Below are 25,206 nucleotides of genomic sequence, written 5' to 3' on the forward strand. Positions count from 1 at the left end.
AATGGCAAACCATTCCAATACTTTTGCCATGAAAATCCCAAAATATAGGGTCATACATAACTAAAAAAAAATGACTCAACGACAATGTCATTGATTCACGTAGAGGAGTTGGTACATCTTCTCTCTGTAACCATAAGCCATTCACATTGCTTTTCTGAGCCTCAGTTTTCTTGTCTGTAAAATGATGGAGTTAAACCAAATGATCTCTAAGGTCTCTTGCAGCTCTAAATCCAATGGCCTTCAGATTCTGGAGTTTACCTTCCTTCTGTTTAGCCCTAAGGATTCCACTTTCCCCTTGACCTAACCATGGAATCCACCACTGGATGGGAGAGGGAAAGCATTAAGAAAAGGAACTCTTTTCTGCCCCTAGATAGCAAAGTCATTAATCTTGACCCTGACCTCTACTGCCCACTTGGGGGAGATGGCAGCCAAAGAGAAAGGTACTCCTATACCCTTCTGCTTTCCCTGGGAAAGTGATTAAAGAGCATTTGGGAACTAGTGGGCTCCCTTCCAGTGAACTGTGGGTTCATTGGATAAGGCTGTGCTACTGGTTTATAATTAAAATGCAGCAGGGGGAGGGGGATGAATGAAAGCTTCAATTAGCCAGTCTGACCCTGTTTCCGGCCCTCCTTCCCTCTGAAAAGCTCAGATAACAAGCTCCCATTTATGATCAGGAGTGCTGGGCTATTCCAGGGCTCACATCTGAGCCCTTCATTGAAGACATTCTCTCACTTCATCGAGTTTGGCTTGTCATACAAAGGGGCTCTGATTCTCTGTGATGTCCACCTCCTCTAGTATGAAAAAATGGATTTTGTTGTTTTCCCTGTCCCCAAATTCCTGGGGGCAAGTCCAAGTCCAGGTGCCATGTCTTTGGAGAAGTCCAGCATCTGCTTGACCTCCTTAGGGCTATGGCTTAGCTGTTGTGTCCCCTGGCCTCTCTGTCCCTTGTTGGAATTAGCCTCTAGAAATTAACCTCCTCGGGGTACTCCCTTAAGCTAGACCCTACCCAGAGGGCTCTGTCCTTATAGCTTCCAAGCTGAAAGGGACTTTGGAGGCAATTCCTTCATTTTACAAATGAGAAAACTGAGTCCTAAAATTTGAATGGTTTGCCTAAGATTGCACAGGAACTAAGTAGTAGAGACAAGATTTGATCCAGTACTTTTGTCCCCCAGGATTGCCACCATTGTCATGGCCCACTTTCCCCCCTGCCCTACCCTCCTTCCCAATATGCAACCTAACAAGAACCCCATGGTCTCACCATTGGTGAGTTTTGTCAGTAAAGTCCAGTGACTTCCTATCATCTCCTGGATAAAATATACAGTTCTTTTTTTGCATTCAAAGGTCCTTATAGCTTGCCCTCTCCCTTTCCAGTCCCCACAAACTCAGGGAGCCAGGCATAATGAACTCAGCAGTTCCTCGAACCAGACACTCCATCTCCAAGCTCCAGGCATTTTCTAGCTTCCTCCCATGCCTGGAATACTCTCCATCCTTATCTACCTCTCCAGTCCCAACTAAAATAGCACCTTCTATAAGAAAACTTTTCCCCTTCCCCTTAATTAAAATTATTTCCGTCTGAGATTGCTCCAATTTATCCTGTATATAGCTTGTCAGTAGTTATTTGCATGTAGCCTCCCCTATTGGACCATAAGATTCTTGAGAGCAGGGAAAACCGCATTTTGTTTGTTTCCCCAATCCTTAACACTGACTCATGGTCAGCTCTTAATAAATTTTTATTTCTGCCTCCCCCAATTCACATGTAACAAGAACCCAAAGCCCTCACTATGGCTGAATTCCTCCACAATTTGGAGTCCGTATATATTCTTCTTTTCCTTTCTCTTCTTTCCATTTTATTTCTCTGAAACGCCATAGTAGGTACTTATTCAAGACAATCTTTTGAAAGCACTTCTAAACCTTCAGTAGGAAGCAGCATTGTTTTAACTGTCAGTCTGGATGTGCCAGGTCTTATCCCCAAGATGGCAAGGATTCAGCTAAACAGACAATTGTCCGAAGTCGTAGATCAGGGATTTCTGCAAAGTATTTTAAAAAAATCTTTGGGTTCAGCTTTCTGCCTTAGGTTGGATGGATGTCTCTACCCTGGGGAGATAGTGATCGTTTTTTCTTCTCAAAGATATTCAGAGAGAGTCATATTGTATTTCAGCCACCTTTCTCATCATCCAAGTTGACCATTGACATTCTCCCTTGCACTCAACCATTCTGGAATAAGCATAGGAATAGAATTTAATGAATAGAGTTCTGGAAATAGTCAGGAATATATATGTATTCAAGTCCCATCTCAGAACCTACCAGATTTGTGACTTAGTTTCTCCATCTGTGTCTTAGTTTCTCCATCTGTAAAATGCAAATAATAATTATAATAACACCAGGCTCTTAAGGTTGTTGTGAGGATCAAATGAGATCATGTATGTTAGTTAAGTGCTTTAAAAACCTTAAAGAGAGCATGCAATAATAGCATTGCTTACACTCTCTAAGGTTTATAGAGCTCTTTTGAAACAACAATAATAGTTATTCCTTTTATTTATATTGTTATTCATATATATCTATAACTGTTACATAGTTATTTATATAGCGATTTAAGGTCTGCAAAACACTTTACAAATATTATCTCATTTGGCTCTTGCCTCAACTCTTGGAGGTTGTTACTACTATTATCCCTATTTTACAGATGAAGAAACTGAGACAGGCTGAAGTTAAGAAACTTGCCCAGGTTAGTAAATATAAGAGGCTGGATTTAATGAACTCAGGATTCTCAAACTATCTCTTGTGCTGATAGTATATACATATTATTGTTGGTCAGTCATTTTCAGATGTTTCTGACTCTTTGTCAGTTTTCTTGGCAAAGATACTGGGATGGTTTATCACTTCCTCCTGCAGATCATTTTATAGATGAGGAAACTGAGGCAAGCAGGGTGAAGTGACTTTTCCTGGGTCATACAGTTAGTAAGTATCTGAGACCAGATTTGAACTAAGAAGTTGGGTCTTGCTGACTCAAGGTCTGGCACTCTATAATTCATTGCACCACTTATCTGCCCTAATATGTAAGTATTGTTGTTTTTTTATTTTTTTAAACCCTTACCTTCTGTCTTAGAATCAATTCTGTGTATTAGTTCCAAGGCAGAGGAGCGGTAAGGGCTAAGCAATGAGAGTTAAATGAATTGTCCATGGTCACACAGTCAGGAAGTGTCTGAAGTCATATTTGAACCCAAGGCCTCTCATCTCTAGGTCTGGCTCTCAATCCACTGAGCCACCTAGCTGCCCTCTTTTTATTTCATTTTAATTTGGAGTCAGAGGACCTGGGTTCAGGCCCTAACTCTATAACTTTCTATGGTACTTATTATCTTATTATCTTAAGCAAATCACTGGCCCCTCAGGACCTCAATTTCTTCGTCTATAGAATGAGGACTAGATATGTTTCGTTCTAACTCCAAATCCTATGTTCTCTTTATAAATCTGTGCTTATTCTCTCTTGTTTATTTTTTCATCATCATAATTATGATGGTCCACGTGTATCTAGCTGCACAATGTATTTCACAATAATCCATTTATGCAGGTGGTACAAATAGTAGTAAGCCCATTTTGTAGAGATGAAAACTGAGGCTCAGATGGAGATACCTACAATCACTAGCTAATAAGTAAAGGAGCTGAAACTTAAACCTAGACCTAATCCAAATCTAGACTTTAGAGTACTCTGTACATAATGCAGCCTTTTCTTTTGGATGTCTCAGTTGGTGGCAGAGAAAGCAGAATACTATAGAAAGCTAAGGGACCTGAATTTGAATCTTGACTCTGCTACTTACTACCTGTGTGAGCTTGGGCAAGTCACCTCACTTACCAGGGCCTGAGTTGCCTTTTCTGTCAAGTGAAAGGGTTGGATTTGACCTCTAGAGTCCAGTCTATCTCCAAAATCTGTTTGTTAAATAGCTTCCCATAGTGCAATTTCCTAGAGTACCCTCTAGGTGATTCCTCTTTGTTTCCATTTGGCCTAGGCCAAGGTGTTCTATAAATGTTTGTGGATTGATTGATTGGATGTTTATTGACTATTTGTTCAGGATTACTGAGTATGTGAATACACGCTGCAAGTGTCACCAACCAAATTCCGGCCAAAAGTCTCTCCCTCACCTCTTCTTTCTTTCTTTCTTTCTTTCTTTCTTTCTTTCTTTCTTTCTTTCTTTCTTTCTTTCTTTCTTTCTTTCTTTCTTTCTTTCTTTCTTTCTTTCTTTCTTTCTTTCTCTCTTTCTTTCTTTCTCTCTTTCTTTCTTTCTCTCTTTCTCTCTTTCTCTCTTTCTCTCTTTCTCTCTTTCTCTCTTTCTCTCTTTCTCTCTTTCTTTCTCTCTCTTCTTGTGTGACCCTGGGCAAATCACTTAAGCCCATTTGCCTAGTCCTTTCCTTTTCTGTCTTAGAGTTGTTACTAAGACAGAAGTAAAGGTAAAAAAAATTCATTTGATATGATCAAAACTTTTTGGTGAATCTCTAGGCTTTCACTATTTCTGTCTTTCTGCCTTTGACTGTTTCTCCATCTCTTTTTTCTGTCATCTTTTTTCTTTCTATCTCTTTTTCTTCTTTCTTTTCTTCCTTCCTTCCTTTTCCTTCCTTCTTTTTCCTTCTTTCCTTCCTCTCTCCCTCCCTTTCTTCCTTCTTTCCTTTCTTTCTTTCTTTCTTTCTCTTTCTTTCTTTCTTTCTTTCTTTCTTTCTTTCTTTCTTTCTTTCTTTCTTTCTTTCTTTCTTTCTTTCTTTCTTTCTTTCTTTCTTTCTTTCTTTCTTTCTTTCTTTCTTTCTTTCTTTCTTTCTTTCTTTCTCTCATCTCTACTCAGCTGATCTATACTTCAATTTACTGGTCTTAAAAAAACAACTATCAACTATCATCAGACTGACTCCTCTGAGTTGCTTAGCTAAAAAACTTCCATGTTCTAGAAGAGTTAGCATAAATCAAGACAAGAATCTATTAAGCACCTACTATGTGCCTGGCTGGGGATATAAAGAATGGCAAAAGTCATTCCCTCTAATAAAGAAGACACCATGCAAAAAGCTATGCACAAACAAGATACACATACAGGCATACATCAGAGATATTGCAGGCTTGGTTCCAGACTGCCACAATAAAGTGAGTCATGTGAATTTTTTGGTTTTCCAATCCATATAAAAGTAATGTTTACACTATACTGTACCCTATTACATGTGCAATAGTATTTTGTCTAAAAAAATAATTTATATACTCTAATTTTAAAATACTGTTGTTTTTTTTAAAATACTAACCATCATCTAAGTCTTCAGCGAATCATAGTCTTTTTGCTTGTACAGGGTTTTGCCTTGAGGTAGATGGCTGCTCAGTGATTGGGGTGGTGGTTGCTGAAAGTTGGAGTAGCTGTGGCATTTTCTTAAAATAAGAGGACAATGAAGGTTGTCACATCTCCATTGACTTTTTCTTTCACTTGAATACTTAAAAGCCATTGTAGGGCTATTAACTGGCCTAATTTCAATATTGTTGTGTCTCGGGGAGTAGGGAGGCTGAAAGAGAGGGAGATGGGTGAATGGCCAATCAGTGAAGCAGTCATAACACCTACAATATTTATTAATTTCACTATCTTATGGTTGGGTTGTGGCGACCCCAAACAATTATAATGGTAGTATCAAATATCACTGATCACAGATTGCCATAACATATATAATAAAAATTTTAAAGTTTGAAATATTGTGAGAATTACAAAATGTGACACAGAGATACAATGTAAGCACATGCTTTTAGAAAAATGGCACCAATAGACTGGCCTGATATAGGATTGCTACAAACCTTTAATTTGTAAAAACCATAATATCTGCAAAGCACAACAAAACAAAAGAATGCCTGTACAGGATAAATTGGATATAAACAATAGAGGGTGGTAGCATTAGGGAGACCTGGGAAGGCTTCTAGCAAGCTGACTCCTCCACTGATGAGGCACATGTGAGTCATATTCCTGATAGGGACCATTTTAGATCAAGGTCTCCTATGACCTGAGAGTCTAATCCTACCTGCCCCTGTTTTTATACCCACAACCTAAATGTGAAAACCATTTGAGGTTTTCTTGGCAAAGATACTGGAGTGGCTTGCCATTTCCTTCTTCAGATCATTTTATAGATAAGGAAACTGAAGCAAACAAGATGAAGTGAATAGCCTAGGATTACACAGCTAATAAGTGTCTGAGGCCAGATTTGGACTCAAAAAGTAAGTTTTCCTGTCTTCTAGCCCAGAATTCTATCCTCTGCATCACCTAGCTATTGACTATTACCAGATTCCTATGACAGGGGAATATAAGGAAAGATGGTTTTCAGCAGCCCCACTGGGTTTTTAACAGTTTGAGTTTGTGTTCGAGGTATCTTAGGAATGCCTACTGCTTTCTAATAACTGATGGAGAAAGTACTTGGAAACAAGAACTGTAAGTATTGGTGTACTTTATTAAAAAACTGTGTGGAAGAACTAAGGGGACTAATGATAGTGTTAGATTGACTACAGAAAAATGGCTTGATGGACTCAATTGACAAGTGTCAATTCCAAGACAGAAAAAGGATCTAAGGTCAAATTTGAATCCAGGACCTCCTTTCTCTAGACCTGAATCCCTATCCACTGAACCACTTAACTGCCGCCCCTACGTTGCTTTCTATGTATATTTTCTTTTATACTGTTATATCATATTCATGTAATATATACTATGCATTATTTAGACCTGTAATCACTACAGAGTTATCCAGAATTGAATATGCTTAATATCTCCCCCGTGCATTTGCTGGGGAGGGCAAATTATTTAACTAGGGAGAGAATGTAAGAGAATTAGTCTTTCATAATTAATTAACAGATATTCATTAAGTACCTACTATGTTCTGGGTACTTTGCTAGGGCTAATCACAGAAAAGGTGACAAGTAATGAAGGGTTAAACTAACTGTAAAAACTAAGCCATGCAATTTGATTCCATTTTAAGACGCCATTGAATCACTTGAGTGTATCACAAAGGAAATAATACATAAAATGAAGAATGACAGGCCATTAAATGGGAGGCCATTAAAAGTCAGTTCATTGAATCCAGGAGATAAACTCAAAATGGAATCCTGGTCTTGATTGGGTAAGTTAAAGACACATGCTGGTGGAGAAAGAGAAACTAGAAGAAGCCACTTATATCTGAGAGATCAGGATGCCCTGACAAATACTTCCCCCGGGGGGAAAAAAAAAACTGGTTACAACTATAGGAACAAAGCTGATTAAACTAAATAGGCATAAGGTATAGTTAGTGTATCAGGTCAGAATCTATGTTGTTTAAGCTTGTCCACATTCCAGGGCTACAATCCCCTCTGTGTCAATCTCCTTTATCCCCTTGGGCTTCTTCATAAGAGCCTAAAACATTTTCCTCTGGGTGTGAGGAAAATCTGTTTATCTTTCTTTGTTTTTTTCTTGAGTTCTTCTAACTGTGTGACCCTGGGCAAGTCACTAAATCATGTGTGCTGCTGTTTCCTCATCTGTAAAGTGAGCCAGAGAAGAAAATGGTAAACCTCTCATGCATCATCTTCATAAATTCAGCACTAATATTCCAACCATTATCCCCTACTCTCCCATAGGTCAGCTTTTGTAGAATGGGGCTAATGACAAACATGCCTACCTGTCTTCCAGCACTGGTATTATATTGATGGGTTTTGGTTTTGCATGAGTGTGCTCTTACAAAAGTGACCAATATGGAAGTGATAATACATGTATGACCTGATCAGATTGCTTACTATCTCCAAGTTGGGGGGGGGGGAGAGGCAGTTTGGATCTTATAATTTTGGAAAATGTATGTTGAAAATTATTATTAAATGTAATTGGGAAAATAAAATATCTTTGAATTGAAAAAATTTAAAATTTAAATAGTTGCAGGAGGAAAAAAGCACTTTTATAATAACCAAATATGATAACCAATCGGAAATACTTTCTTGCTCTAGAAAGTTGGGCATTCCATACACTTGAAGACAGTGGTAATGTTTACTACCAGTTGGCTAGCCCAAGTCACTGGGTTCAAACCTCTGTCAACTACTGCCTCATTGGTCTCTGCCAAGCCAATAGTATGTAACTGAAGCAAGTATTTGGCACATGCCCCTCTCGTGTTGATCTGTTTAACAAATGCACAATTTAACAGTTTAAATGTGTTCAGAATCATTGGGAGCACTCTGGAAAATCTTTTACAGTTTCCATTGCCTTCCACTGAGAGGCTGAAGCCCCACCTGGTTTTAAATGTCTTTGCCTTAGAACAGCTCCAGGGGGCACGCTGTGGGCCATGGAATTTACTTTCATCAGATTAAAGCCAATAGTTCTTTTAAAGAGAGTCAGACATAGAGGAAAAGACATGGCATAGAAAGAAAGAGAGAAGAAGAGGGAGAGAGAGAAAGGATAATATGAGGATCTTTGCCCTTTTCCTCAGGGCAACTAGGTGGCACAGTGGATGGAATGACAGGCTTAGCAATCAAGATGATTCATTTTCCTGAGTTTAAATCTGGCCTCAGACACTTCCTAGCTGTGCAATCCTGAGCAAGTCGCTTAACCCTATGTGCCTCAGTTTCCTCATCTATAAAATGAACTGGAGATGGAAATGACAAACCAGTCCAGTATTTTTGCCAAGTAAACTCCAAATAGGATCACAAAGAATAAAACGATTGAACAACTGACACTTAGTAATTAATAAGTGCTTGTTGTCTGACTGGCTGCTAATTAGGTGCTAAATGCACTTGCTTCTGCTCGCTGAAGATTAAAAGTGCTGGCAATATCCTCTGCTATTCATTACCTACCAATGTGACCCAATCATTTAACCTCTCTCAGACTTAATTTCCTCTTCTATAAAAATAGGAGATTGGATGAGATTACTTCCAAAGTAATCTGGATCCAAATCTATGATCCTCAAAACTATTTTCTGAGGCCCTTTCTGGAAAATTGTGGCCGATCCTGAGTCTGTATGAAACCCACCATTTGTTCCAAGCTGGATGAAGACCATACCAGTAGGAGAGAGTGACCAGGAAAGCAGCTCCTGTTGTCTCTCTCTTCTACTCTCTAGGATGTTTAAAAACAAGCTAATCAGACTGACCTTTCAAACTTCTGTCTGCAAACAGAGCACTTAGGATTTGGCTGGTTGAGAAGTGTCTGAAGGGAATTCAGCTGAAAACCCCCTACTCTTGGTTTTGAAAATTGTTCACATTTCAATACAAGGTATAAACTTTAATCTGGCCAATTTTGAGTCCTCTGTAAGAAATCTAAATATCATGAGCTGTCAGCGCATGAAATGCAATTAAAAGCTTTGAAGGCTCTGGAGACTGTCCACCAAGCCCCAGGATTTCAGTTTTCTTGAAAAATTTGGCTTAAAATTTCTAGAGATTCAAAGGTCTGATTGATTCTCTTTTCAATCTGGGCTGGAGCCCTGGGGTTTGGGGGCTTTACATCCACTAGGAGCAACCTAATCATTTATTAATGAGCATCCCTGGGAATTAGCTCTCAGTGGGAAGCTCTGGCTCAGAAGGGTCAAGGAGTCTGGTCTGCTGGCACACACACACACATACTCTTGATGAAATGTTTCCTCTGGCATTTGCTTTGTGCCTGTTGCCTACCTCTCTGTTAACCCACAAATGATTTTGAGCTGCTTCAAAGCAGATATCTACAGTTAGGGCAATAATGGATCTTCTCCTTACATTGGGGGCCCATTTTTCACATCGTTCCCAAATATAGTTGCCCTAAATAAGCATGATCTGAACTACCTGTATTGGATTTCTCTTTCCCTAGGAAGAAAACCCAGTTTTTTTTTTTGGGGGGGGGTTAAGCCTCACATACTTTCATTTAATAGAATAAAGCTGAGGGAGTTAGTGAATGTGCTTCTCTAGCCCATCTTGCCAAAGTTGCTAGACCCTAACTAAATTCAGTGTTCTTATACCTGGGGCATACCTCACATAATGTACCAGGGGCATGCAGCAGGCAGGCACCCTCAAAATAAACTTTTTAGGAAAAACTCTGTTAAGCAGGGGTAGAAGTTATTATATCCTCTAGAGGCTTCTGCCTTGATTTTTATAGGGTTTTCCCCTTCTTCTTTTGAAGATCTATGATTTCATCTATGAAAGAGAATTCCTGTTGTAAAAACTCTCCATCAGTACAATTGGGCAATTTGTTGGCAGTTTAAAGACTTAGAGAGTTGCCTGGAGCATCAAGAGATTAAATAACCTGCCCATGAATGTACAACTAATATATATGTCAGAGAAAGGACATAAAGTCAGGTCTTCCTAACTCCATGACTGGCTCTCTAACAACTCTACCTGACTCTCTCTTCTTTTCTAAATCTAAAATTTATTTTGTTTTAACAAGTTATTCTTGCTATAACACTCTAAATCCAATTCTGTGCTTTTTTATTAACTATTCCCCATGCCTGGAATGTTCTCCAGCTTTCTCCTTGGCTTCCTTCAAGCCTCAGATTGAATCCCACCCCCTTCCTCCCCCCACCTTTACCTCTATCTCTACCTCTACCATCTCTGCTTTTCCTTTGAAATTATTTTCCATTCATTAATACTATATATATTTTGTTGTTGTTGTTCAGTTGTTTCAGTCGTGTCTTGACTCTTCATGACCCCATTTGTGTTTTTCTTGGCAAAGATACCAGAGTGGTTTGCCATTTCCTTTTCAGCTCATTTTACAAATAAAGAAATGGAAGCAAACAGGGTAAAGTGACTCACCCAGGAACACACAGATAGTATGAGCTGACTCTTTCTTACTGATTCGATCCACTATGCTACCTGACTGCCCCTGTATTTCTCTTACATGTATAGTTTATTGCATGTGGTCTCTCACCTAAGAGTATGAGCTCTTTAAAGGGCAGGGGACAATGTTTAGCACAGTGCCTGATACATAATATACTGATAATGCTGGTTGACTGACTGTGAACTAGATACTAAGTTAAGTTGCTTCTATCTGCTGAGGAATACAAGTGCTATTAGTACCCTATAAATATTGCTGCTTGGCCCCAAAGTCTTAGTTGCCTTGCCTTAGTTATGACTCCATAAAGTTCCCTTCTATCTCATTTCCTAAGCTATTATTTTACTGGCATCTGTAAGTCATTTGGCCAGCACTGCTAGTGGACCTTCATCAAAAAGACTTGACTTCAAATCCAGTCCCAGAAATTTGCTAACTAGGTGACCCTGGGCAAGCTACCTGACCTCATATTCTTCATCTGTTAAGTAGGGATATTTATAGCACATGCTTCCCAGAGTTCCTGTGAGGATAAAATGCTATAATATTTGTAAAGCACTTTATAAACCTTTAAATGCTATTATTATTATTATTATATGATTATTATTATGATGGAGAGGCAAGAAGAGAAATGTTTGCAAGTGGGTGGTTCCAGTATAGATAGGAAGAAGCCAGATAGTTTGGAGGAGGAAAGGGTGATATTTTGGAAGGGATCATGGACCTAGATCATAGCCCTTTCATGGAGATTGGCACAAAGGGACTTTTTTCCCCCTGAGTTAGCCAGAAAATTGTGTCAAGGTGAGCATAGCCTTCGAGAGCCCTATCCATTAGGCTCAAAAATCTGTTTTTAACAAATACTTCTCTCTCCTCTCCAAAGGCCAATTTCAAATGAAGCTGTACCACAGTATCTAAAGGCATAACATCCATGAGTCAAAGCCTTTAATTGTAAAATATTCATGTCCCTTAGTGTTGAGATCACCCTGGGTCCTGGCATTCACTCACTCTTCTAACTGAAGAGGGTGAAATTAACTTGACCTGTTTTATCTTCCTGATATTCTTCTACCTTTTGAAAATAGCATTCCCTGGCTTTTTATTCATGGACGTTGGAGAGAAAGGATCAGTTCAAGAAGTGAAAGAAGCTCCTGTGAAATTTGGGAATCAGAATTAGCTGGTGAGAAAAATATTCCTAATGAATAATGAAAGCTTTAATATCACACTCTGGCTTCTTCCCAGGATTTGCTCAGTACTAAGTTTTCAACTGCCATTAAGCAAACAAGGTTTTACATACATGTTCCCATCTGATCCCTATCACAGTCCTGTGAGATGACTACTCTAGGTATTAGCGTCATTGTTTTATAAATGAGGAAATCAAGGCTCAGAGAGATAAAGCATCTGACTCGCTCTTGTAGAACTGTTATGTTGAAGATTTGATGAAAACCTAGGTCTCTCCGGACTCCAGCTTCTGGGCTCTTTTTCAAGCTGCGAATCAAGTCAATAAGCATTTATTACACCCTAACCATATGCCAGAAACTAGGCTAAACTCTATTAAAAAAACAAATACAAACTGAACGATTACCCCCTGGAGCAGCTAGGTAGCACAGTGGATTGAGCACCAGGCTTGGAGTCAGAAGGATCTGGGTTCAAATCTGCCCTCAGAAACTTTCTAACTGTGTGACCCTGGGAAAGTCACTTAATCCCTTGATGCTCTTCTGTTTTAGAATTGAAATTAAGACAGAAGGGAAGAGAAGGAAGGAAGGAAGGAAGGAAGGAAGGAAGGAAGGAAGGAAGGAAGGAAGGAAGGAAGGAAGGAAGGAAGGAAGGAATACTGCCACTGCGCTAAAAGAGCAAGACAATACATAAAAGGATGCAGAGAAAAGAGAAAAGGGAGAGATTGTGGTAGAGATAGATCCATAGAGCCAGAAGGGGATACTGGAAAGGAATGGCTGGCCTGAGTTGTTTTTGTTTTGTTGCTAAAAATGGAGTCTCTAGGAGGAACTAGTCAATAGAGGAAGAAGTCAAAGAGGTGGAGGATCCTTTCAGTTTAAGAAGACTAGGGTGGGAGTGAACTTCCAGGGTGAAGAGTTTTCTGTGGCTAAAGAGTCAGGAGTACAGCCTGGAGAGAAAAGAAGAGGGCTTCATGTTTCTATGAAGAGTATCATAGACTTGGGATATATATAATTAGTCTTTATCTCTGTGGGCTTTTCTCTCTGAATGCTGACTATTCAACTGAAATGACAGATTGTCAAGAATCACTTAGTACACGGTATTTGATCTTGACAATCACATTGACCAATTCTTTCCTTTTTGTTCAGTCATTTCAGTCATGTCTGACTTTCATGACCCTATTTGGGATTTTCTTGGCATAGATATTGGAGTAGCTTGTCATTTCCTTCTCTAGCTCATTTTACAGATAAGAAAACTGAGGTAAATAGTGACTTGCCCAGGGCCAGACATGAATGTCCCTGACTTCAAGCCCAGATCTCTCTCCACTAGGTCACCAAGCTGCTCTCTCTCTCTCTCTCTCTCTCTGTCTCTCTCTCTCTGTCTCTCTCTCTCTCTCTCTCTCTCTCTCTCTCTCTCTCTCTGTCTCTCTCTCTCTCTGTCTCTCTCTCTCTGTCTCTCTCTGTCTCTCTCTCTCTCTCTGTCTCTCTCTCTCTCTGTCTGTCTCTGTCTGTCTCTCTGTCTCTCTCTCTGTCTCTCTCTCTCTCTCTCTCTCTCTCTCTCTCTCTCTCTCTCTCTCTCTCTCTCTCTCTCTCTCTTAAGCTTCATTTTATTTTCCCGAGTCTAATCTGTTTGTTTGATTGTAGACACATGAATTAGGGACTTGAGGAAACTTCAGAGATTATTTCATCCAACACCCTCAATTAAAGATGAGATTCCAGTCCCCTACCACCACACAAAGGATTAAAAATCAGAGCTATTCATATTTCTATAGTTCTTTTTAAATTCATGAAGTACCACCCTGTGAGATCATCAGTGCAAGCATTATCACTATTTTTCAGATAAGAGCACTGAGGTACAGAGAGATAAAGTGTAGTACGATGATAACCAAATAATTCTCAAAATGTGATCAATGAGAATACTTAAGGTGGCCCCTCATCAGTCACCATTCCCTCAAAGCAGTCAAGTTTGCCATATGTTAATGAATAGAGTAAAATAATACTAGAAGAACTATGTATGTCAACTGATGCAAAAACTTGCTTGGTCCTTCAAAGTATTCCTAAATGCTTTCCTTTTTTAATTTATCAAGAATATGTAAGATTCACCTGAGTCTTATCAAAAACATGATGTTTTATTTATGCTTACTATTCATTTTGGTGAAATGTTTCACTGAAGTACATGGCATTTCTAACCTTCATGTGGCTATGGCATTTAAAAAATAGATTTTAGCAATGCTTTTTATTTCATATACCAGTTACTTCCCAATAAATTCCAATTAACTCCCCATTGGAACCCTCTTTATAATAATTGACAGTTATGTGGTGATTTAAAATTTGCAAAGGGCTTTCGAATCTCATTTAAGACTCACAAAAACCTTGTGAGGTATGTACTTCAGACATATTATACCCATTTTCAGAGAAAGAAACTGAAGCTGAGAAGTTAAGTGACTTGTCCATGATCAGATAGCTAGTAAATATGAGAAGCAGGATTTGAATCCTTGCCCTTCTTTTGACTCCAAAGCCAGTGCAATAGCCACTGAAGCATGTTGCCTTTCATTAAAACAAAGAAAAACAAAGTTTCAAAATTAGCCATCCCATCTGACATTCTACACTGTTTTGCTTACATAGCCAAGTCATCAAGCATTTATTAAATAACTACTGTTATCTTCTTAGGCTAAGTGTTCATGCTAGAAAGAAAAGCAAAAACAAAACAAAATACACCAGTCTCTGTTCACAAGGAAATCACAGTCTAATGGGGGAGACCACATGCAAACAATTAAGTACAAACGAGATATATACAGATTCAATTGGAGATAATCAACAGAGGGATTAAGGTGAATAAAGGCTTTTTATAGAAGGTGGTATTTTAAGTGGGATTTCAAGGAAGACAGGGAAGCTTAAAAAAACAGGAATGGGGAGGAGAGGAGAATTTATAGATAGGGGGGGAAAGCCCAGGAAAATGCCCAGAGTCAAGAGATAAAGGATCTTATTCAAGGAACAGCAAGGAAGCCCATATCACTGGATCCCAGAGTGCATGAGGCAATAAGGTGTAAGAAGATTGGAAAGGTTTGCTCCAGTCCTATGCTTTAAAGGTTGCATGTCTCTTGCTCTTTACCACTGACTAGAGCCCCCAAAGGTAGTGTTCTCCCAGTTTTAGAAACCCAAAGCTTCCCAGTTCCATTTTACCATTTAATACCAGGTTAGCTTTCTTTACAAAGAAATGGTTGTTTTCTTTTTTAATGTTTTCTTTTCCCAATTACATATAATAACAATTTTCAGAGGAATGCTTATTTCAAAAGTATAAAAGGGGGATGAGTAGGTAGTATAATGGATAGAACTCCAGGCTTAGAGTCAGGAAGACCTGGGTTCACATCTGGCTTCAGATTCTTCCTACTTGTGGGATCCTGGGCAAGTCATTTAACTCTAATTGCCTACCCTTTGCTGCATTCCCCCCAACATCTAGCATCGAAGGCATAATCACCACTTACACCTACTTGGTCTCTTAGGTGGGAACAGGGATTAGGTTTACAGACAGCTTAATTCGGTTCCTTTTTAATTGATTTCAAGTCCAAAGCCTTGCCTTGGGCTAGTGTCCAGGGACCCTGACTTCTCAGGACTTCACAGCTGTGCTGGTTACAATCCTTGGTTCCAAAATAACTCAATCCTAGATCCTCTATTCCATCCCCTGATGCTAAAACTAAAAAAGGACAAACAAAATGGACAAAACACCACTTTTCAGCTCCACATGACCTAAAGGAGGGAGATAATCCTCAGACCTTTTTCTCTCCTTTGCTACTTGATGTCAATTGCTGTGAATGAATGAGTCCTTCACCCTTGGAAAAAAAAGGGAAAAAAAGACACTATCCCAGTAAGGTAGTTTGAAACAGGAGCTGGGGATATGGGAATTGTGCTCTCTATGGAAGGAATCCAGCTTGTTAGTGGGTAGAGGAATCTAACTTTGTAGCTTCCTCTTCAAAGCCTCCACCATGTCTTTTTTAAGGGCTTTTTGCATTGATTTGTCTGCAAAAGTCTGCACAGACCCAAGCCCATTGGCAACATACTTTGTTTCCCTAATCCTTTGGAATAAAAATTAGACATTGCACTCAATCTGATTTCAAATGTCTTTTTGTATTTTTTACATTGACAGCATTACATTCTCTGTGTACTCCAGGTTCTAATTTCTTCTCTTGCCCATCAGTTTATGTCTTCTCATGTTACTCTGAATTCTTCATAGTCATCATTTCTTATAACACAATAATATTCCTTTACATACATGTGTCACTAGGGTTCTGACTGTGGCATTTCTACACTATTACCTGAAGAGGAAGAAAACTAGAGAGGGGGTATATATGCCATATGCAAAATTTTCATCACTTGGCTGACAGGGGCAGAATGGAAGTTCACTTCCAGTGGGGCATGAGGGGCAAAGTGGTCAACTCCAGCCACCAAATTCCTCATTGAAACAAATAAATTTGAGAATCAGCAGAGCACTAACACTTCTGAAATAAGTTTCCCATTGATCTTAGGCTTTACTCATTGTGCTCAGGTCTTGGACCTAAGGGAATGAGTAGGCAGGCTGAATGGTGTTAATGATTTAAAGTGAATGTCTAGTCCTTAAGTCATGGAGCCTTGGAATAGGGACAGGATAAATTCACAGAGGCCTACTTTGCAGTGAATCCTAGATAAACCAGTTGTCAAGAAGAGAGTATAGATCTTCAGAGCTGGCAGACTGTTTATTTCTCCGCAGGCTTTTGTTATTATAGAGGTAGATGTGGTAGGGCTGAGTAATATAAAGAAAGCTAGCCCATGTGTGGCATAGATATGTGATTTGGGATCTGGCCCATCTAATCTCTAAGAGATATAATCATTTCCACCTTTGTGAGAAGCAAAAAAAGAAGAAGGAAGGAAGGAAGGAAGGAAGGAAGGAAGGAAGGAAGGAAGGAAGGAAGGAAGATTGCACCTACACCTTCAGTAATGTGATAAAAGGAAGAGGAAGGATTCAGAACTGCTGTGGCTGGGTGGTCTCTCCTACATAGTCCTATCTTTAAGCAGGGTATCAAGCTTGAATTATATTAATCTTCAGACATCAAATATTAGTAGTCTAAGGGTAAAATAAAGGGATCAGAATAAAAGGCACTTTCCCTAGTCATTCTCCAGGGGAGAATATTATTTAGCATACTACCACCAATTTAGTTCCCTCTTACTAAATACACAAAAGACCATGATGAATATCTCCTTATCCAAGTAATCAGGTACAAAAATTAAGGAAGTTGTACCAATTAAAATAGACCAAAGAATATATCAAAGGGAGTTCTTCATCTAAGAGTGAGGTAAGATCTCAGCTCAAGCAAGAAGAAAGAATGATCTCACCAAAGAGAGTCTATGCTTAGCAATCTCTAGAGTTGCAGGTTCTGGAAATCAAAGAACATGGTTGAGGTAAGCTTCTCCCCATAATCTGGGAAGTTCTCTTGTTTGCCATTTAAAAGTTTATATTTACCTTGACCAGTTCTCCCAAGTTCTTTCTCTACTGTATACCTCCTACACAAGCTTATACTATCATTGCATTAGCTCTCTCAGACAATCAGAACTTATGTCTCTCTTTGTATACAGGATATTTGTTGTCTGAGAACTGTCTTTTAAGAAAATCTGTTGCTTGGGTTAATGTAGAAATGTAGAAATCTTTTCTAATATTTAGCAAAACCAAGAGAGAGGAGGCTTTAGCTAGAGTTCTTAACTTGGAGTCTGAATTTAAATTTTTTTAATATTTTGATAATTATTTCAATATAATTGGTTTCCTTATAAATCCTGAAGATTTTTTTAAATTTAAAAACATTATTCTGAGAAAGAATTCCTAGGCTTCAGCATACCTACCAAAGGGGGTCTATATCATAACAGGCTTGACTGGTTAATTTATAGTCAATAGAAACATACTGATTTGTTTATTGAGACCAAATTTCATAAATTTGAGAAATTAATTAGAGATTAATAGATTAAAAATTAAAAGACAGTTGGGATAAGAAACAGAATTTCTGTTTCAGATTGTTCAGGTGGGAATCACCCTCAGGATGAACCCAGACTATCCTGTTCTGAGGAAGAGTCTAGAGGTAGGAGGTGAGGAAGGGATAGAAACTTGTTATCAGAAAGAGTTGAGAGTTCTTGATTGCTTGTGTAATACCATTCAGGTGAAATAAGTTCCCATTTAGTTAGGAGCATCCTGCTTCCTAAGGGCCCATTAGAGCTAGGTTCTTGGAGGGAGCTCCTCCTCATTAGAAGTTGTTACTTGTCGTGGACCTTCCCCCATCTGTTACTGTTCAGGATTGGATGGATGTACTTTTGAAGTTTGAACATAGGGTGGGCCTCCTAGATTGTTAAGCAGATCAGAGGTTTTCTGCTTCCTGTATCAGTCTAACCAGTGTTGCTAGGCAACCACCTAGCATCCCTCAGCCAGTAACATAAGAATTGGGACCACAAACCCTTCAAATATTTCCTTGATCTCATCCTCTACTGGCTCTCTCACTGTTGCCTACAAACACTTTCAGGTCTCCCCCATCCTTAAAATATCTCCTCTTGATTCAACCAACTCCTGTTACCTTTAATCCTCTATCTTACCTCCCCTTAAAGACTAAATTTCTTGAGAAAGTCATCTTCATTTGCTGCCTTTGCTTCTCTCATTCTTCTAAATTCTCTGTAATATGTCTTCCAACCCCATCATTTAATTGAAATTGCCCTCCCCAAAGGAGCCAATGATTTCCCAACTGGAAAACCTAGTGGCTTCTTTTCAATCCTTACCCTCCTCGATCTTTTTGCAACATTTGACAATGCTGACCACTTTCTTCTGGACAAACTCTCCACACTAGGTTTTAATGACAATGCTCTCTCTTTTCTCCTGTATATTCAACTAACTGTTTCTTCTCCATTTTCATCCAGGTCATGCCCAGTAACCACATTTATCCCTCAATTTTTTTCTTGGTCTCTTCTTTTTATACCATACATTAGACCTCAAAGAAGCCAAGGCCATCATCCACTGCCTCCTGAGCTATCACCAGTAATCTTCTTGCCACTGGACTTTGATGGCTCTAGAAAAGAGAGTGAGACTGATGACTTCCTGCAAATCTGCCTCACTTAAATACAATTTACACATGAGTCTTGATCCTCTTCAAATATGAAGGGCAACAACCAAAACTACAGCTTATCATTTGGCAACTTCATCAGCTTCCATGAGTTCAATTATTATCTCTATGCATATAATCCTCATATCTTTTTGTTCATCCCTAGTTTTTCTGCTAAGGTAATCACATGTTTCTTGGATACCTTGAACCTGATGTCCAATAGGCATGTCAAACTCATGTTCAAAATAGATCTCATTATCTTTCTTCTTCAAAACCTTTCCCCTTCCAGACTTCCGCTATTACTGGCCCAGTCACATAAGTTCATAAGTTCACAACTTTAGTGTCATCTGTTCTTATTTTCCTCACATATCCAATTCAATGTCTACTTTTACAGCATCTCTCCTGTAGCTGTCCTCTCATCTAGTCACATTGGTTCAGATCCTCAGTACCTTTTGCCTACACTATTTTAATAGTCTTCTAATGCATCTCCTTACTTCATCTGTCTTGATTCCAATCAATCCTCCCCTTAGTTACCAAGATGATTTTTCTAAGGCACCATTCTAATTGTGTCACACACACACACACACACACACACACACACACACACACACACACTCCTATCAGTTAGCTCCAGCAGCTCCCTATGACTCCCTGAATCAACTTTAAAGTCTGCTTTAAAGCTCTTGATGACCTGGCTTCTTCCTATCTTTCCAGTCTTCATCCCCTTTAGTTCTCTCCATGCTATCATCCAGCTGCAATAAGCCTCATTCAGCTCTTCAAACATAACACACTATCTCCCATCTCAAAACTTTTGCATGTCTCCAGGAATTAAAAAAAAATAAACCCTTACATTCCATCTTAGAATCAGTGCCATGTATTGGTTCCAAAGCAGAAGCAGAAGAGCAGTGAGAGTTAGGCAATGAGGGTTAAGTGATTTTTCCAAGGTCACATAGCTAGGAAGTGTCTGAGGCTTTGAAGATTTGAACTCAGGAACTCTTATCTCTAAGCCTGGCTCTCTATCCACTGAGACACCTAAATTCCCTATTTTCTCTCTCTCTCTCTCTCTCTCTCTCTCTCTCTCTCTCTCTCTCTCTCTCTCTCTCTCTCTCTCTCTCTCTCTCTCTCTCCTCTCTCCTCTCTCCTCTCTCTCTCTCTTTTTCTCTCCTCTTTCTTTCTCTCCCTCTCTTTCTCCCCCCTCTCTATCTTTCTCTTCCCCCAAATATATATATATATATATATATATATATTTATATACATATATCTTATGGGTACCTGGTTATTTACATGTTATCCCCCTGAATAGAATATATGTTCCATGAGGGCAGTGATATTTTTTGCCTTTCTTTGAATCCCCAGAGATTACATAGTTAAGCACAGAATAACTGCTTAATCAAATGCTTATTGACTGACTTCTAGGAAGAATATCACAGTGAATTCTGGGAGAAATGATGAAAAGAGCTTGACAAGAATGGGGAAATCAGATTTGAAATTCATGTGGCATCCACCATCTTAATGCCATATGTGTAGATGTCAGGTAACCAGGCATTTTGCACTCCATCCTAGGCTCTAAGAAACTGTGATAAACTATTGATTTACCTCCATTGAAGCTATTAAGGTATTTGTCACCTTGATAAAGACAATTTATTAACGTATTTGTCATCTGGATAGAGACAATGATTGGTTACATAATCTTAGTACCTCTCAGAGACATTGCCTTCTCTCCTACCTCCTAGAGAAAGAAAGATACCACTAACTAAGCAACTCCTCCAAGGTCTATATCTATCTCTTTCCCAAAAAGGATAAGGGGAGAGAGAGAGATACACAGAAAAGCTATTGTTCCTGAATTCAAAAGTTCCTGGTACTAGCTCCAGCAAATCCAATAAATTATCTCCCTTGTCTCTCACTCCTCCTTGTTATTATATGACTTAGTCCCCTTTATAGGAAAGAAATCGGGATCAGCTAGGTACCACAGTGGATAGTGCACCAGGCCTGGAGTCAGGAGGTTCAAACCCTGGACAAATCACTTAACCCCAACTGCCTGGTCTTTGCCTCTCTTTTGTCTTAGAATTGATACTAAGACAGAAGGTAATGGGAAAAGGAGAGAGATGGACAGACAGAGACAAAGAAAGAAAGAAAGGAAGGAAGAAAGGAAGGAAGGAAGGAAGGAAGGAAGGAAGGAAGGAAGGAAGAAAGGAAGAGAAAGAAAAAAGAAAGAGAGAAAGAGAAACAGAAAAGGGGGAGGGAGAGAGGAAAAGAGGGAAGAAAGGGAAAGGAAGGAAGAAAAGAAGTCAGTAGCCACTAAGCAACCCTTCTTGCATAATCAATGCTAGCATCAGTCATAGAGGTTGGGGAAACTAGTCCATTTGGGAAAAACATCCAGCAAAAGGCATATAGGAAAATGGCAGTAATGATTTTCCCCCCAGGGGACCCCAAGTCTTTTTGGTCATTCTTGGTGATTGTGCTCATTAGTAAGATCAAAGCTGATATACAAGAGAAAGTGTAAACAGAGAGATTGATCACCAGAAGCAAATTTTAGAATTCCCTAGACTAGAGAAGATATGCTTGGCAAAATAGATCAAAGCCAGCACAGAATGAAAGTAGGGGAGGCTTCTGAGTGCACCAGAAGGATCACCTTTTGAATTAGTTTGTTGGCATATACATTGTAGTTCCCTTATACTTTCCTGCCCTTACATAAATACACTGGTGAGTAAGAGTATTTCTAGATTTAAAGACTCCTCTTACCCCCTCACCAACTGATTTTCACCTGTATGCTGACCTTACATCTATATCACTATATTACATATGGCAGCTACCTTCCATGGAGTTTGATTACTCTCCCAAGTAGAAAGAAACCTAAACCTTAAACCCTCATTTGACTTATATCAGCATCAAATATTGGCCCGGTAGGTGACCAGCTCTAAAAGGATGGAAAGACAAGAGATCATGTCTAGAAAGTAGTTATGGATCTGGTGGATAAAATGGGAGACTGACATGGGTTGACAAAAGGAACTTTTGTTTATGGGTTGATAAAAAGAACATCTTAAACTGTACTTTAGCACCCTGGAGAGTAAAAACCATAAAAGAAGGGAAGGAGCTCCAGAGCTCCCAGGCCTCCAACAATTCCTTTGTATTCTGATTTTATGGAATTTAAAGACTGTCATACATGAGCCCATCCTCCTCACATTTGTTCATTTTTTGGCATAGGCAGCTCAATGCCAAGGTGACCATTTATTGGGTAGGAGGCAGAGTTCAGATCTTTAGGAATCTGCTGGCATACTCTCATCCCTGAGCTATGCATTCAGTTTAAACATAGAAACCCTAAAAGAGGTAGGATGCTTGGAGGGAATTAATACATGGTGAAGGTAAGGGGTGGAAAGACCACTCCCTGGTAAAAATGATGGGACAACTAGGAGTATATGTGCCTGTCACAGTCATAAATAAACTTGAGGGAATGTACAGTAGAAATGGATTTGTTACACTTGGCTGGGGGAGGATCCTCATTTTGTTGTGTTGTTTTGACATCCCAGCCCATTACAGAAGGAAGAGCTCAGTGGAAGCCCCTTAATTTGCCCAAACTTTCTCAAATTGCAAGCATTGGCAGCAGAGGGTGAAGAGGAGAAAGAAGGAAGGGTCACTCGGATTTCCATTTTGAAAATGGGCATGAACTTGGATAGAGTAGGTAGAGCCCAGGAATGGAGCAAGTCTATAGTAAGCCAAGTATTACTTCCTCTCACCAGGGCACAGGACTCTATACCATTTCCCAATCTGTTCCTTGTCATGCCACAGGGTACACCCTACCTCTCCTACAACGCTACCCTTGAGGTCAGGGTTGGGCTTACCTGCCCTTATATGCAAGACATGCCTTTCAGCTTCATGTTCATCTCTTCCCTTAGATGGTTTGGAAAGATCACCTCTCTGAAAGTCAAGAAGGGAGAGACAGGGAGCCCAGATAATATGGGAGTTCAAGTGATTCTGTCACAGCCCGAGTAAAGGAAAGGTTCTGTGGGAGATAGGGGAAGGTAATGTTCAATTAGTGGCCTCTAACATTTCTGCCAGCTCTAAATCTATGATGCCTCTGCCCAGCCTCTGAGCAAAAGTCAGATGGTGGGCAGTCAGACTCCCAGAGGAATTTGAGATTTGTTACATTCTAGACCAGAAAATGTGGTTTCAGCTGCCCAGAGGTGGATGCCCTCTGGGGGGGAAGTGGTAGCCAAGGGACCAGAAAATATAGAATGGACAGAGAAGTGTATCTCAGGCCAAGGAACAAGTTGTGAGCAGAGAGATTAAAACCTCTTTGTGTCTACTTCTTTATATCATTTTTAGAGATGTTTTGGTATATAGATGCTCTTCAAATCCTACAAGAACTGGCTTTTTATGCTCCTGGTTACTGTTCTGAAAAAAGATAATTTCTGACCTCCAGCTCCGTGTGATCTTAGGAATAGTTTTTATCTTGGCAACGGCTCTGACTTCCTTTTTTAAACTCTTATCTTCCATCCTAGAATCTTAGAATCAATATGGTGTATTGATTCTAAGGCTTACTGACTACACAATAGGGGTTAAGTGACTTGCCCAGGATCACAAATCGAGGAAGCTCAATCCACTGAACCACCTAGCAGACCCCAACAGTTCTGACTTTTGTGGTTATCTTGGCAATTGTTCTGACATGTTAGCGTCAAGGCCTGTGATCTAGATCATTTATCACCAAATATAAAATATGGTCTTGTTCTTAACTGGTATGGTGTAGCCACAACAGAAGTGAAATCAAGGGATTTTTTTTTTCTGTATAGTATAGTGTTAATTATTTTAAAAGTGTGCATAGTCCCTACTCATGGAAACCCTGAAAGAAATAGACTAAATGCACTAAGGACTGTTTCCTAGTGAATAAACCAGCATTGGTAGTTAGGTGACCCAGTGCTATGCCAGGAGTCAGGAGGGCTCATCTTTGTGAGTTCAAAGCTGACCTCAGGCACTTTCTAGCTATTTGGCCTTGGACAAGTCACTTAATCTTGTTTTCCTCATCTGTAAAATGAGTTGGAGAAGGAAATGGCAAATCACTCCAGTATCTTTGCCAAGAAAACCTCGAATGGGGTCACAAAGAGTTGTATACAACTAAAACAACCAAACAACAAAAAAACCACCATCAAGAAGGGCATGTAGTTCTGAGGATCCAAGAGACTCTTTGTTCCTGTGCCAGCTGTTGTTATTGATCAGAAAGCATCCTGGTGTGCCAGGGGCCTGTAGAGCTGCACCTGGTCCTATATATCCTGGCTCAATGATTGTATTTTGTAAAAGGATTTGGTTTGGGCTTTGTTTTTTGTTTGTTTGTTTGACTCTGCCCCCATTGATTCACTCTCTCCAGATCCCAAACATGCATTTGGGGCCAGTGTGCACCTACCACACCACATCTTTGAATTCTCAGGGCACTTCAGGGAGGAAGAAAGAGAGTAGAATGGCCTTTAAAGAGAGCATAGGCATGAAGAGCCTGTAATATAACTAGGGGTCTGTATTTTTGCATAAAACAAAGAAGTCTTAACCCAGTGTCCATGAACTTGTCTAACAAATGGTTTTTAATAAGTGTAATTTGATATAATTTGTTTCCTTTGTAGTCTTATGTGTTCTATTTTATGCATTTAAAGCATTTCTCAGAGAAGCACAGGATTTATCAGACCTTTCCAAAGGAATACATAATGCAAAAAATAAAAGGGATGAATCCCAGATGTAGAGCCACTACCTTTCCTTGGCAAAGATCTACTGGAATAGTTGGCCATTTCCTTCTCCAGCTTATTTAACAGATGAGGAAAGTGAGACAGAGTAAAGTGACTTGCCCAAGGTCACACAACTAGGAAGTGCATGAGGCCAGATTTCAACTCAGGGAAATGAATCTTCCTGACTCTAGGTCTAGCACATGGGTTAGTCATTCAGGGCCAGATAAAATAAAACAAAAGAATCTTCTATATCCTTGGAGAATTTGGCCTCTGAAATCATCATCATACTTTGGGGCAGAAAACCTTAAACTATTATTTAAATACCAGCTATCACCATCATCATCAATCAACAGTAGCTAGGTGACACAGTGAGCACTACTAGATTTGGAGTCAGAAAGATCTGAGTTCAAATCCAGCCTTGGATACTTACTAGGTATATGACCCTGGGCAAGTCAATTAACTTCTGTTTGCATCAGTTTCCTCATCTATAAAACAG

The 25,206-nt window shown here is 39.5% G+C and overlaps 1 protein-coding gene and 1 long non-coding RNA gene across 2 annotated transcripts in view; one reads left to right on the forward strand and one right to left on the reverse strand.

Moving 5' to 3' along the window:
• The window catches only part of CACNG4 (calcium voltage-gated channel auxiliary subunit gamma 4), a 119,095-nt gene that overhangs the window by 23,621 nt on the left and 70,268 nt on the right, over nucleotides 1–25,206 (forward strand). The gene's annotated exons all lie outside the window — the stretch shown is intronic.
• On the reverse strand, nucleotides 1,713–23,774 carry LOC103094900 (uncharacterized). Its single transcript, XR_001628128.2, has 4 exons — nucleotides 23,420–23,774; nucleotides 22,845–22,920; nucleotides 2,305–2,349; nucleotides 1,713–2,214 (listed from the first exon to the last, which is right to left on the reverse strand). It is a non-coding gene; the product is annotated as an uncharacterized LOC103094900 (long non-coding RNA).

The sequence above is a fragment of the Monodelphis domestica genome, chromosome 2, assembly GCF_027887165.1.
Source record: "Monodelphis domestica isolate mMonDom1 chromosome 2, mMonDom1.pri, whole genome shotgun sequence".
Taxonomy (NCBI): domain Eukaryota; kingdom Metazoa; phylum Chordata; class Mammalia; order Didelphimorphia; family Didelphidae; genus Monodelphis; species Monodelphis domestica.